The sequence below is a fragment of the Tympanuchus pallidicinctus genome, unplaced genomic scaffold (genome assembly GCF_026119805.1).
Source record: "Tympanuchus pallidicinctus isolate F22 unplaced genomic scaffold, pur_lepc_1.0 scaffold26, whole genome shotgun sequence".
In the NCBI taxonomy this organism is placed as follows: Eukaryota; Metazoa; Chordata; class Aves; order Galliformes; family Phasianidae; genus Tympanuchus; species Tympanuchus pallidicinctus.
Window position 1 is genome coordinate 9769913 of NW_026294743.1, and position 12408 is coordinate 9782320.

The window sequence follows — 12408 nt, forward strand, 5'->3', positions numbered from 1 at the left end:
AGGAGAGTTTTAGGAGCAGTGCACCACTCAGAATTGTAACACATACACAGTTTGAAATTCACTCACACTACCTGACACTAACAAAAAAAAAAGAACCACAAACCACCTCGTAGTCTCTTTAATACTCAGGATCACAAGTAGCGTTGTATTTATTTACCAGAATCAGAACTGAAGCTGGAGTAAACAGCCAGCTAGAGAATATAACACTTCTATACCATCTCAGCCACTTCAGTGTAAAAATTTCTTCTCCTTAAGGGTATGCAAGAATTACTTTTAGGTATGTTTATAAAATCCTTTATGCTCTACTGATCTAATGTTCTTATTTATTTGCTCCAGTAACTCATCTTTTGACCTCCCTTACTGTCCTTGATCTGTAAGAGCATGCACCTTGCAAAGTACTTCAGTATAAATGGGACTTAATTAGTTCTTGGCACCTTGCTCATGCATGGCTCTGGCAACCCACACGTTCTCTAAATCACTCATTAAAGAAACAATATGCAGGAAATGAACAGCTGTTATATTTAGAGCTGCAATGCTGAGTATAAGTGTTTTATTCTTTTTATCATTTAAATTAAACATGCCTGTTTAAATCCCGCAGTGACTTCCCATTCACCTCCTACAGCAATCAGAATCACATGTTTACCAAAAAGAGGAGCACAGATTAGTACCTCTTCTATAATATATTCCTGTCTCAACCCCACTTCTATCTCACCCCATCACCTCCTCCACGAGTTTCTGATTCATTCCTTGAATCTTACTTAGACCATTCTGGTGAAGTCAAGCTTCAAGCCTCATCATATTCTCTACCCAGAATTTTCCGTTCCAAATAAGTAGAACCAAGTGTTTTGCACCCAGCCCTCAAAACACCTTCTGAAGTAAGAAGGAATTTGAGATATGGAAAATCTGTGATGCAGTCCATAACGGCTTAGTCTCTCTCCGGAAGAAATTCTAGGTTCTCTGCCTCCCCCCAACAGAGGCAGTTGATAGTCCAAGATTCTTCTACGACCCTAGAAGATTTTAATTCAAGTCTCATGCCTTATGATCCAAATGGAAGATACATCTTCATTTCTCACACTGTGTTTCAGTTGTTTTCCCTGACTTACTTCTCTTCAGCAGCTGCAAACTGTGATAAGACAGCTCAAAAATCCATTCAGCTTTCTCTTCACTCTTCCAAGGCTCAAGCCCTTCTGCCTACCTGGTTTGGCTGGAAAACACCGGTCAAATATGAATCAAATGGAAGTGTGAACAGCAGGTTGAGGGAGGCGATTCTGCCCCTCTACTCTGCTCTCATGGGAGTCCACCTATAGCAATGCACCCAGTTTTAGGGCCTTCAACACAAGAGGACACGGAGCTGTTGGAGCAGGTCCAGAGGAGGGCCATGAAGATGATCAGAGGGTTGGAACACCTCTGCTATGGGGACAGGCTGAGAGAGCTGAGGGTCTTCAGTCTGCAGAAGAAAAGGCTCCACAGGGACCTCACAGAGGCTAGCCAGGACCTGAAGGGCCTGCAGGAAAGGTGGGGAGAGACATGGGCAGATAGCAACAGGATGAGCGGAAACGGCTTTAAACTGGAAGAGGGTAGATTTAGACTAGATATTAGGAAGAAAATATTTACTGTGAGGGTGCTGAGACACTGGAACAGGTTGCCCAGAGAAGTTGTGGATGCCCCCTCCCTGAACGCATTCAAAGCCAGGCTGGATGGGGCTGTGAGCAACTTGGTCTAGTGGGAGGTGTCCCTGCCTATAGCAGGGGTCATCTTAGAGGGCCCTTCTAATCCAAACCATTCTATGACTCCATAAAGTGCCACTTAGAGAACAGAGAAACAGCCGGAAGGTATCCAGAGGAAAAAAGAAGTCAGGAAGCAACATTTGCCATACCTGCGTAACAATTGCTTTTCCTAGTTTCTCATACTCCTGTCATTTATTTCTGTCTTAACCAAAGCTAAAGCTGGCCAGACGGAGCACAGTTGCCCAACCACAAATTCCTTTTGCTCCCTAGTTCCTGGAACTTCACCCTGTCACCTTTAACTAATGAAGCAAACAGGAGACACTAAAATACATAGATAGGTCTGAAAGTAATACCTCTTATTTGTTGCCATAGAAACAACATACAAAGAGCATAAGCTATTTGACAGAGCAAATTCTCAGCTACAAAACATTATTTTTCATCACAGTCGCTATCAATAGCTATGCACGTTCACCAGAGGTGAACAAGAACCTGCATGCTGCACTCATCAAAATCTGCACCGGCAGAGGTGACCCACTGCCATGGCCAGCACTAATTAAAAGCACCACCCACTGCCTCACTGTGCTCACATCCACTACTTTGTCTCCATCAACCTTCAGTAAGCACTGATGAATGTCAATGGGTGCCACTTCTCCTGCATGGAGGAATTCTATTCCACCAGGCTGTTTATGCTTGCATGAGCACTGTTTGCCCTGACACGTGCCTACACGTTGTATGTTTGTGTATGTACCTACTGGAATTACATAATCTTGCTACTGGCTGGGCCTTGGGGGCACGGAGCTGCAGCTGCCTTGAGTATCGCGATACTGCATTTGCAGGCCCCAAAGTACACAGCACACTTGTACCAAGAAGAATACTTAATTCACCAAGTAATAAAATGAAATGTCTTTGTCCGGAGTATTTAGTAAATTCTATGCTTACGTAGCTACTTTCAGCCAAACCAAACACTCCAGTTTTGCAGGGTTAGGAAAGAGAAGCACAGAAAAGACAGTGACAACGTATAAACCACATCTATTTCGCATCACTTCACAAATGAACATTGCGCGTGAGAAGTGAGCTTTCTATTTTGCATATACATAACAGCCAGTGCCATAGAAGACATACCACGGGGAAAAAAAATGTACTAAAAAACCCACAGTATTCAATACACATTTAAAAAACTAACAGAACAAAATACTAATGCTCCCTAAAAAAAGCTCTTTGCTCAGTATTTTAGTCAGCACAAGACCACAGCTCTTTTATGCAAAGCTTACTCATTCAACGCACAATTTAATGAAGCTTGTACTGGTAATAAAATACAGACGTAAAAAGATCACCTTTCCCTTTTCCCTTCACTCCTACATGCACTTTCCTGACATGACATCACGTATAAGCAGATGAAGAATGTACTGTAGGACTTTTGATGGTTGCATCAGGCACAGCATACAAAACACAGATAAATGGTACTCCATTAGTACTCTACATGTGATTTCAACACAAGACCAAGACATTCAAAGAAACATTAAAGATTGATTAGTCCAACATTAAATTATTGGCCATTAAAACTTAATGTTTCTATTCAAAGGTTTTGTAATGAAACTCACGTGTGCTTGGATTTAAACACCTCTCTGGAGGGCAACAAAGCTGGTGAGGGGTCTGGAACACAGGGCTGATGAGGAGAGGCTGAAGGAGCTGGGAATGTTCAGCCTGGAGAAGAGGAGGCTCAGGGGAGACCTCATTGCTCTCTATAACTTCCTGAAGGGAGGCTGTAGTGAGCTGGGGGTCGGCCTCTTCTCTCGTGTCATCAGTGATAGGACCAGGGGGAATGGCTTCAAGCTACGGCAGGGGAGATTCAGGCTGGACATGAAGAAGTATTACTTTTCAGAAAGGGTGGTCAGGCACTGCAATGGATGCCCAGGGAGGTGGTGGAGTCACCGAGCCTGGGGGTGTTCAAGGAAAGGCTGGATGTTGTGTTGAGGGACATGGTTTAGTGGGAGCTATTGGTGATAGGTGAACGGTTGGACTGGATGAGCTTTTAGGTCTTTTCCAATCTTGGTGATTCTATGATTCTATGATTAATGTTAATAGTACTTTCTATGGCATTAAAAAATAAAAGTGAAAGTTTGGATTACCATATAGACAGTGGTTTCAACCTTCATCAGGGTAAACTGACTTTATAGTTCAGTTTTAATCATGAAGCCAGTAAGTTAATAAAACATTTTAATGTGACAAACTTGAGTTACCGTTTCATAAGCTGCAAGAATTTCCAGAGTTTAGTAGCAATGCCATTGCAGCCATGATAGAGTTCAGCAGAAAGACCAAAATCTTGTTTAATTTTACAGCTTTAGAAGATGATCCTATAAAGGAATTTCATCTTCTCCTAAAGCTTTAATAATACCTGAGTTAAGGAAATAAAATCACCAGCCATTGATAGCTGCTGCAACTCAATAGCTCTATTATATAAAACGTTTTAAAAGAAAAACATTTTCAGGAATTAGTGCAATTGCCTGAAATCAGGGGCAAAAAAAAATCATTTATGGACACAAAGCTCTAGGTCTCCATGACAGCAGCGTAAAAAATAACAGGAAGCTGAAACATGATGAGGAACAGCATAGAAATATGGTTTCTAGGTTTCAAGATCAAACCACGTCCAGCAAACACCCACTGATGGAGGCTATGGAACACGAGGGAGCTGAACATCAGGACAAGCTCTCTCCAGAACTAAGCAGAATATCCATCCTCACATCCAGGTTCAATAGATAGCACCTTACTATTCTTAAAAAGCACTGTGGGGTTTTGCAGAAATTACCACACAAGAGATTGTTGATGAAATAACAGAGATGTAATATCAATTAAAAAGTTGAAAGAATCAGCCCAGATATCCTTACTGTTTCTTCTTAGCATCTTAACATGTCATTAAGTCAAAGAATATCCTGAGTTGGAAGAGACCCATATGGATCACCGAGTCCAACTCCTGGACCTTCAGCTTTCCCTTTCCTTTGTTCCAAAAAGGTTCTACCAAGGGCAAGACCTGAGAACTTCATGAAAAGAGCAAGCAGGAAAGCTGGAGAGTCTGCATTCTAGGACATGCCACAGTCTTAAAACGCCTTGGTGGTATTATGACAGAGGAGAAATGTCTTCTCTTGACATTCCTGAATTCAAGTAAATACACAGCGTTAATTACACATTTCTGACAACAGCTTTTCATCTAAAGAAGTAACGCAATTAACAACTCAGTTTAGTCTTTCAGAGCATAAACTGCTTCGGTCTGATGAGATACGATGTACCTGTACCTCATTCCTAAAAGTCATGTTGTGACAAATCATCTGCTACCTACATGAACGCACAGACGTAATAAAAGAACGTATGTGTTATGTTTTAATACCGATAGCCCTTCATACGGCAGCTAAAAACAAATCCCAGACATATTCTTGCTGCAGGAGCAGGTACTGCAAGTAATTGCAGCATGCAGGATGATTATCGCATCCTTAACAGGTCAAACGTTGAAACAAGATGTCATCTTGTTTCACAAGATTTCAAGATGCCCATCTGAGGCATCACAACACAGAGACTGTTTCTGTTTGAGTGGTGCTGAGAAGTCACACAGGATGACAGTTTAACATTTCATGTTATTTAGCCTTATATGGAAAGAAAAACCATTTTGAGAAACAGCCTCAATTGTCATCAGCCAAGTCTGTTCAAAATGTTAAGCTTGTAGTACATTCAATATCAGTTCAGAAAAATAGAACTATATGAACAGCTTGAAAGATAGTTGTACAGTTTTAATGAACATTTGGCCCAACAGTTTGTCTAGAAAAACACGGGTTGCACCAGGCTACTTAGCTGAGAGTTAATGGCAAACTAGATTTAACTCAAGAAATACAGATTCACAGATTTCAGCTCAAAAGATGCTGTCAAAATCCTTATTGACTTCACATTGAAGTTAGAGCTATTTTTATGATTAAAAACTAAAAATCTACTGCAAACTATTGACAAGGAAACCAGTATAACACTGTTCCATCCTCTTTTCATTGTTTTGGGCCAGCATAAGAAACAGCTGACAGTAAACACATTCACTGCATAAAACTTTCTTTGGAAGAAAAAAAAGCATTGAATAGTAATAGCATTTTCTGACCTAACCTGTAACTTCATTTTTCTCCACAACCACGCCAAGTTTAACAAGAAGTCTCCTAACAAAAGCCCTCTGGCCCAGAATGAAGATGCTTACGTAGCCCAGGATTACATTTCCCAACAGCTGCAGCTAAACAGTGAGAGTAAAAGGCTGTGAGCTTGGCCATGCTCTGCTCTTCATACAAGTCAAGCAAGTGGTCGTGTATTTCTGGAGAGACTCTGAAAGCTAAATCAAGACAAAAAGGTTCTAAGGAGCGGCTGCCCTGCTGCTCTGGGGACACGGAAGGAGAGCTATTATGAAGAACTGTGGGGAAAACCAGCCCTGGCTTAAAAGATATATTTAACAACTCAAAACTTGTATTCAATTGATAAACATCATAGCAAGGAATTAAATGAGAAGTGCAAGCGAAGTCCGAAGAGCAGACTGGCTTGGGTTGAAAGGGACATTAAAGATCATCTTGTTTCAACCTCCCTGCTGCAGGGCAAGGTAGCCAAGAGCAATTTCAAAATACTGTCACCAAGCAATTGTGGTCAGTGAATAGAAGCAAAACAGGGTAAACAAAAAGCCTTGGTCATACCAATAACCAGCCTGCAAACAACGGATGTCAAATTTAACCTGTGGTACAGCATACTGGTCCTAATAGGTTACAGGGATCTGCTTTTAGCCAGCAACGTTGCTACTGCTATCCATATTGTCTCAACACTTGCACTGTCTTGTGTACGATATCCTATTTGGAAACTATTCTGACATCACAGTTAATTCAAGATAATTTTATCTCCAGAGGAACTGCATTTAAGCAGAGTGCATAACAGGGTAGGTGTTGAGTCCGTGTTGATTATCTCTTGGTCATGGTGTACTGGTAATGAGAAACAGGGATGTAATGGCCTACATTCAGCCTACCTAGCTCTACTTTTTCCCATGCAGTGCTTTTATTTCAGCTGTTTCCCTTTCCCTGATAATCAAAAGCTCCTCAAAGAAGAGATGGCTAGAGAAGCACATTTGCAAATGCATCAAGATCAAACTCATTCCCTTCCTGTAGTTCTCAGGTTCCTACATCAAGCGTAGCACCTCTTTTCCAGGCATATCTATAATTGGTTCTCAGGTGGAGAAAAGCCAAGATCCTGTGAAAGAACTTTCAGCCTTCCTTCTACTCAAAGCAATTATATACATATACAATAGATTTAAATTAGAACCTTGCTTACGGTAAGATTCAGTGAAACCTTCACAGCATTCAGTTCAGTTGAACAAATATTCCTTTTATCTCTCCTACCCCCTTACACAGCAGAAGGCATATTTCCAGAACACAGAATTCACATCTCCTCTTGTGATACGCAATTACAAGTTTGTATAGGACAAGCAGTCTTTAGTTCAAAAAAGGACTTTACCCCATCTAGACTGGAAAATGTATCCGTTCATAACAAAATCCAAATACAACCTTTTGAAAGGTAATGGATATCTTGTCATCCAATAAGAAAAACAGAATCACAGAATGGCCAGAGTTGGAAGGGAACTCAAGGATCATCAATCTCCAACCCCGTGCCACACGCAGGGCCACCAACCTCCCCATTTCATAGCAGCCCAGGCTGCCCAGGGCCCCATCCAACCTGGCCTTGAACACCTCCAGGGATGGACGGGGCATCACAGCCTCTCTGGGCAGCTGTTCCAGCACCTCACCACTCTCTGTAAAGAACTTAAGAGATTCTCTGTGGCATTCAAAGTGTGTAATTTAATGGCAGGCTTCAGAAATTCTCGAAAAACATTCAGAGTTTGGTATTTAAAACCAATTTAGTTTCAAGAAACATGCAGCATGTGTCTTATGCTCTTCATACACCATACTGCTGCTAAGATACATGAAGACTGGTAGTTTAATCACCAATTTGTATAAACAAAGTATCTCATTTGAAGATAGAACTTGGTTAAGTATCAAAATATTCCCAAAAGTATTCTGGCTCCAAGCTCATACAGAAAGACAGTACTGCTCTGTAACACAAGCTATCGTTATTTGATCATTAAGTGCTCACACAAATTAATGTGAGTCTTATAGACTGGCTCGTACCAAGTTATTTCGTATTTTCTTCAAGCTAAAAAGCACATACAGTTGTCAGTGTTCAACTGTTAAGCAGTAATTTGTTGAGATGGCAATCCCATTACCACTAAGTGGCCCAAAGAAGCTGTGGATGCCATCCCTGGAGGCATTCAAGGCTACGTTGCACATGGCCCTGGGCAGCCTAATCTAGTGAGTGTCACACTGTGGGGGGATGGAAAACTATGGGCTTTAACACCCCTTCCAACTCAAGACATTCTGTGATTCTATGATCCTGAACCACATTCTTAATTGAAATCCAATAAACCGTTGAATCTGTCCTAAGTGGAAATGGTACCAAAGGAGGGAATCTGAAACCATCACAATTTTGTTACCAACTCAGTTGTTCTGGTAATGCAGCAGTTTCAAAAGGAACTGCTAGCCCTCAAACAGTGATATTTTATACATCCAACCCACACCAAACCGTAGGTGATACATCACAAACAGACCACTTCTAAATATAACTATTTATTCCAAGCCTTTTGATCCTGAGTTCAGCAGAAGAATGAATAAGGAACGTTACATGCCGCACAGAATTTTATTTTTGCCTCTAAATTAGTACCCAGAAAAGACTATGCATGACAGAAGTAGTCTTGTCCTTACAGCACCCTTAAGCATGCTGGCAACTCTCATCATCAAGCCCTAGAACACAATCCAAATGGAAGCACACACTATATTTCAGATGGCAATCTGTGCCTGAGTAGTTAAGAGTTATAAAGGAAGCATACATCTGTACCGTATGTTTGTTTATTATTGTTTAAACATTGTCACTGAATTAATTTCAGAAAATGAGTACAAGAAATAGTACTTTAAAAAAAAAAATCATAAAATCATACCCAGGATTTGGGATTTTTGTTGGTTGTGCGTAGCAAAATTCTTCAAAGAGAAAAATATGCCGAGAAAGAGCTTTGGAATATTACTAGGATTTGTGATTTTTCCTTCTGCTACCTTTCGTGCTCGCTTCTCGTTCTAAAGTAAGGCAATATGTTTATTGGTAGGCCCAAAGTGAAGCTGAGTGTAAGGTTTTCCCCAGGCAGCAAGAAAACAAGTTAAAAATAATACCTCAGAAAAACACGTAAAGGAAAGCACTGGATTTTTTTTTAGCTCAGTTCACTGATCTGGTTTATAATATAGTTCAGAAAACTGTTTTATCATCACAACCATGGGAACACACAGTCGTAGCACAGAACAAGAAAGGGACCCAACTAATGTCCAGAACTTTATACCGCATTTACCACAACCACATTCTACACACCCCATAACAGACTGACCTCTAAAGCTGATACCAAAAGCACAGACTGTGAACGCAGGAATTTCTTCTCGTGCTCCTGCTCTGATGTATTTGTATTCAGTAGAGGCCCTAGGTGTAAGGCTGACTAAATACATGCTAAAATGCATACGCACAGTGTGGGAGAGTTATTCAAGCATGAGCTTCTTATAGTGACTGACTCTCCCACATTGAGTACTGCATGTAGTTAATATCTATATGCAGCTGAAAAAAGCTCCTGTGTGAGAAAATTGATTAGCCTTCTGAAGACATTAACTTCTGTGATCCCTGCTTAAAACCTGAAAATGCGATATAGTATGGTCTGACAGCTGATTTCTGGAGGAGAAAAGGATAAAAGGAAAAACAGAGTTAGTACAGACAATCATCACAATGTGTAAAAATGACAGGAATGACATTACTGCATTAAGCAAAGTGAGTGCCATTAGGAAAGAACGATAAAATAACTTAAAATGAAGAACAAATACTGGGAGAAAAAAAATAATGAGCATGTATGCATCTTTTTCATACACCAGCTGTCCAACTGTTGGGAGGGGTGGGGGAGAACCTACTGACACAGAACTGCAAACTGCTGAAAAGAACAAACGCTCTTTTATGCTTAACTAATGCAGTGATAACAAGCAGTGCTGAGGGCCTCTTCCAGTTCTGATAGTTGGATGCACTGAATGTGTTTTTCTCCTCAGTTATTGTTTGCACTGGACTTCCCTTGGTCTCCCTTGCTGAGAAACATACAAGTAATAACAACAGTGGGAAAGAAGAACGTTTCTCACTTAGAACTTCAGAAGGCACTTGAATAGAGAAGACTCCCGTTCACGCCTATATCAAGTAAGATATTAATGAAAGAAGCTCAGTTACTTGCCTGTTGACAGCTAGTGAGCTTGCCTACACCACTGAGTATCATTTGTAATTAGTTTTCATAAATACACAACACAGCTATTTTAGCACCAAAGACTGCTTAGCAATTCTGCCTTACTTTAATGTGAAGCATTCTTGCCTTTTTTGAGCATCACATATTAGAAATGAATTTCATACCAATTCTTACTATGTATGATGAGAAAAGAAAGAATAACACACTTGAAATTCCATGCAGGATATCAGAATAAGAACTTCAAGAAGCTATCTCCAAGTTGAAGCTCAGTTAAGCTGCATTAGCTTGAATATTAAAAAGTTAGAGGCAGGGGCATAGAGGTAAGAACAAATTAGTTAGAGTTAGAGGCATCTTGTATTTTCATGGATCTGTACTGAGAAGCCATGAATTCTGAACCTTTACAACATATCACAAAAGTTTTTAGCCATATTTATTTCTGTTACAGATAGGAAATTGAGAGCTAGGCCATGTAACATGTTTGTCAAGAGGACATAGCTTTAAGTGAGGCCTGAGGAGTCTATGCTAGGATTTAGAGCTTGCAGATTTGTATACTTGTTCCACTTCAGTTTTCAAACTTAAAGGAAGTCTTGCATCAGTGTGTCAGGCTTTATCTGTAGCATTTGGCTCTCCTGTAATGCAAATAAATAGTACAATCTAGCACTAATAAAGATGAAGACAGCAAAATAATAACCTTTATATGAATTACCAGTCCTATAATAAGTATATTCACCAACAACATCTTGACTGTCTTCCCAATATTTTACTACCCATAAACTTGCAATATTCCTCACCACACCACATTATTTGTTTTACCAAGCACAATATTATTACATGCATCTTCAGGTAGTCAGGATATCAGCAGCTATGAAAATGAGAACTGTACCAGATTTGGGAGGTTTAAACCTGGAGAGCACAAGAAACTTTAAGGAGTCTTGTAGAAGGAAAAATAGAACAGCACCCTTCTGATCCCATGAACAGACAAGAACCAGTATTGGTAACATCAGATTAAAATGCACCCTCCTAGGTAATACACCTACAGCCATGATGCAATAGGCTGCCTCTTAAATCCAGTCCGACATGCTTCAGCAGTACCAGGTTACGGTCATTAAGGAGTGTAAGCAAGACAGAACATCCTGCTTCTAGGATGAAAAGCCAGCAAGACCAAGCCAGAAGAGATCAACTAGGAAGTATCTGACACCGCTGGATTTCGCCCAAGGCCTGCTACAGCGAAACAGATTTGTACAACCACCAGATTGGCAAAATACAGCATAAATCCAGACAGGCTGCACTACATACATCCATCAAGGAACATAAAGTAAACAACTCTTTCAGAAGATAACCATAATTCAATCTTGCAGAATCAAAAGACTTATGGCATGATTTAAAATGAGCTTAGTAGTAGAATATTTCATACTGATAGTATGAAATCTCATTGCTAGGCCTTCAATCAAGCACAAAAAATACCTATGACTCCATCTGTAGCTGACTCAGTAGCTAACAAGAAAGCTTTTAATCTCAACCTAGTGCCCACTAAAAGCTGTTGATTTCAGAATGCACAATTGCAACAAAAGTTCTCAGTGCCAAATAGAGAAACATTATTTGTGTCCTGCAAGAGCAACAGAAGAACTGCTAGCAATCTAGCATAGAGCAAAAGCAGAAACAAGGGCATAGAAGCTGGAAGGAAAAGACTATTAAACATAACTGTTATGCAACTACTTTTTAATTTACCAAAAATCTATGCTGAATCTCAGAAGACAGTGGAAGTAAATTCCAACCAGGTCCTCATAAACCCTATTTTTCTAAGCTCATGTTTGCTCTATTCTAAGTGAGGTTTTAGCTTTTGGCACAGCTGATTAGAAAACTGTTCAGCTCTGCTTGTGTAGGATGGGCAAAAACCTTAATGCTAGATATTAGTTGATTTAAAAAGCAGAACAAGCTAAAAATTCTTGCATGACTGGCCACCGAGTAGATAGAGGGACCGAGCAGGAGAAAATAATTTATTCTGAAGGACAGAAAAAAATCTGACAAACAGAACACTAACTGGAAGACATGAGCAAATCTCCTTTTGTTTATGTAAATTGCACTGAAGTATCACCAAGGGGGTGGTACAGAGGTGGCTGACAGCATTAATTTTTAGGCTGAGTAGATCATCTATTTTACTGTATTACATAAGGTTGGGTTCCAAAGCACGTTCAAGTCAACAGACTTCATTTACTTCAGTCTTGCAACATGACCCAGAATTTAAGTGGTATGACTGCTTGCTTTGTAAGCACAGGGTCTGAAAAACTTGCAGTTTGCAGATGACATCTCCCTTGC

General features: G+C 40.3%; 1 protein-coding gene across 3 annotated transcripts in view; it reads right to left on the bottom strand.

The window, feature by feature from the left end:
- The window catches only part of KLHL2 (kelch like family member 2), a 59407-nt gene that overhangs the window by 34132 nt on the left and 12867 nt on the right, over positions 1–12408 (bottom strand). The gene's annotated exons all lie outside the window — the stretch shown is intronic.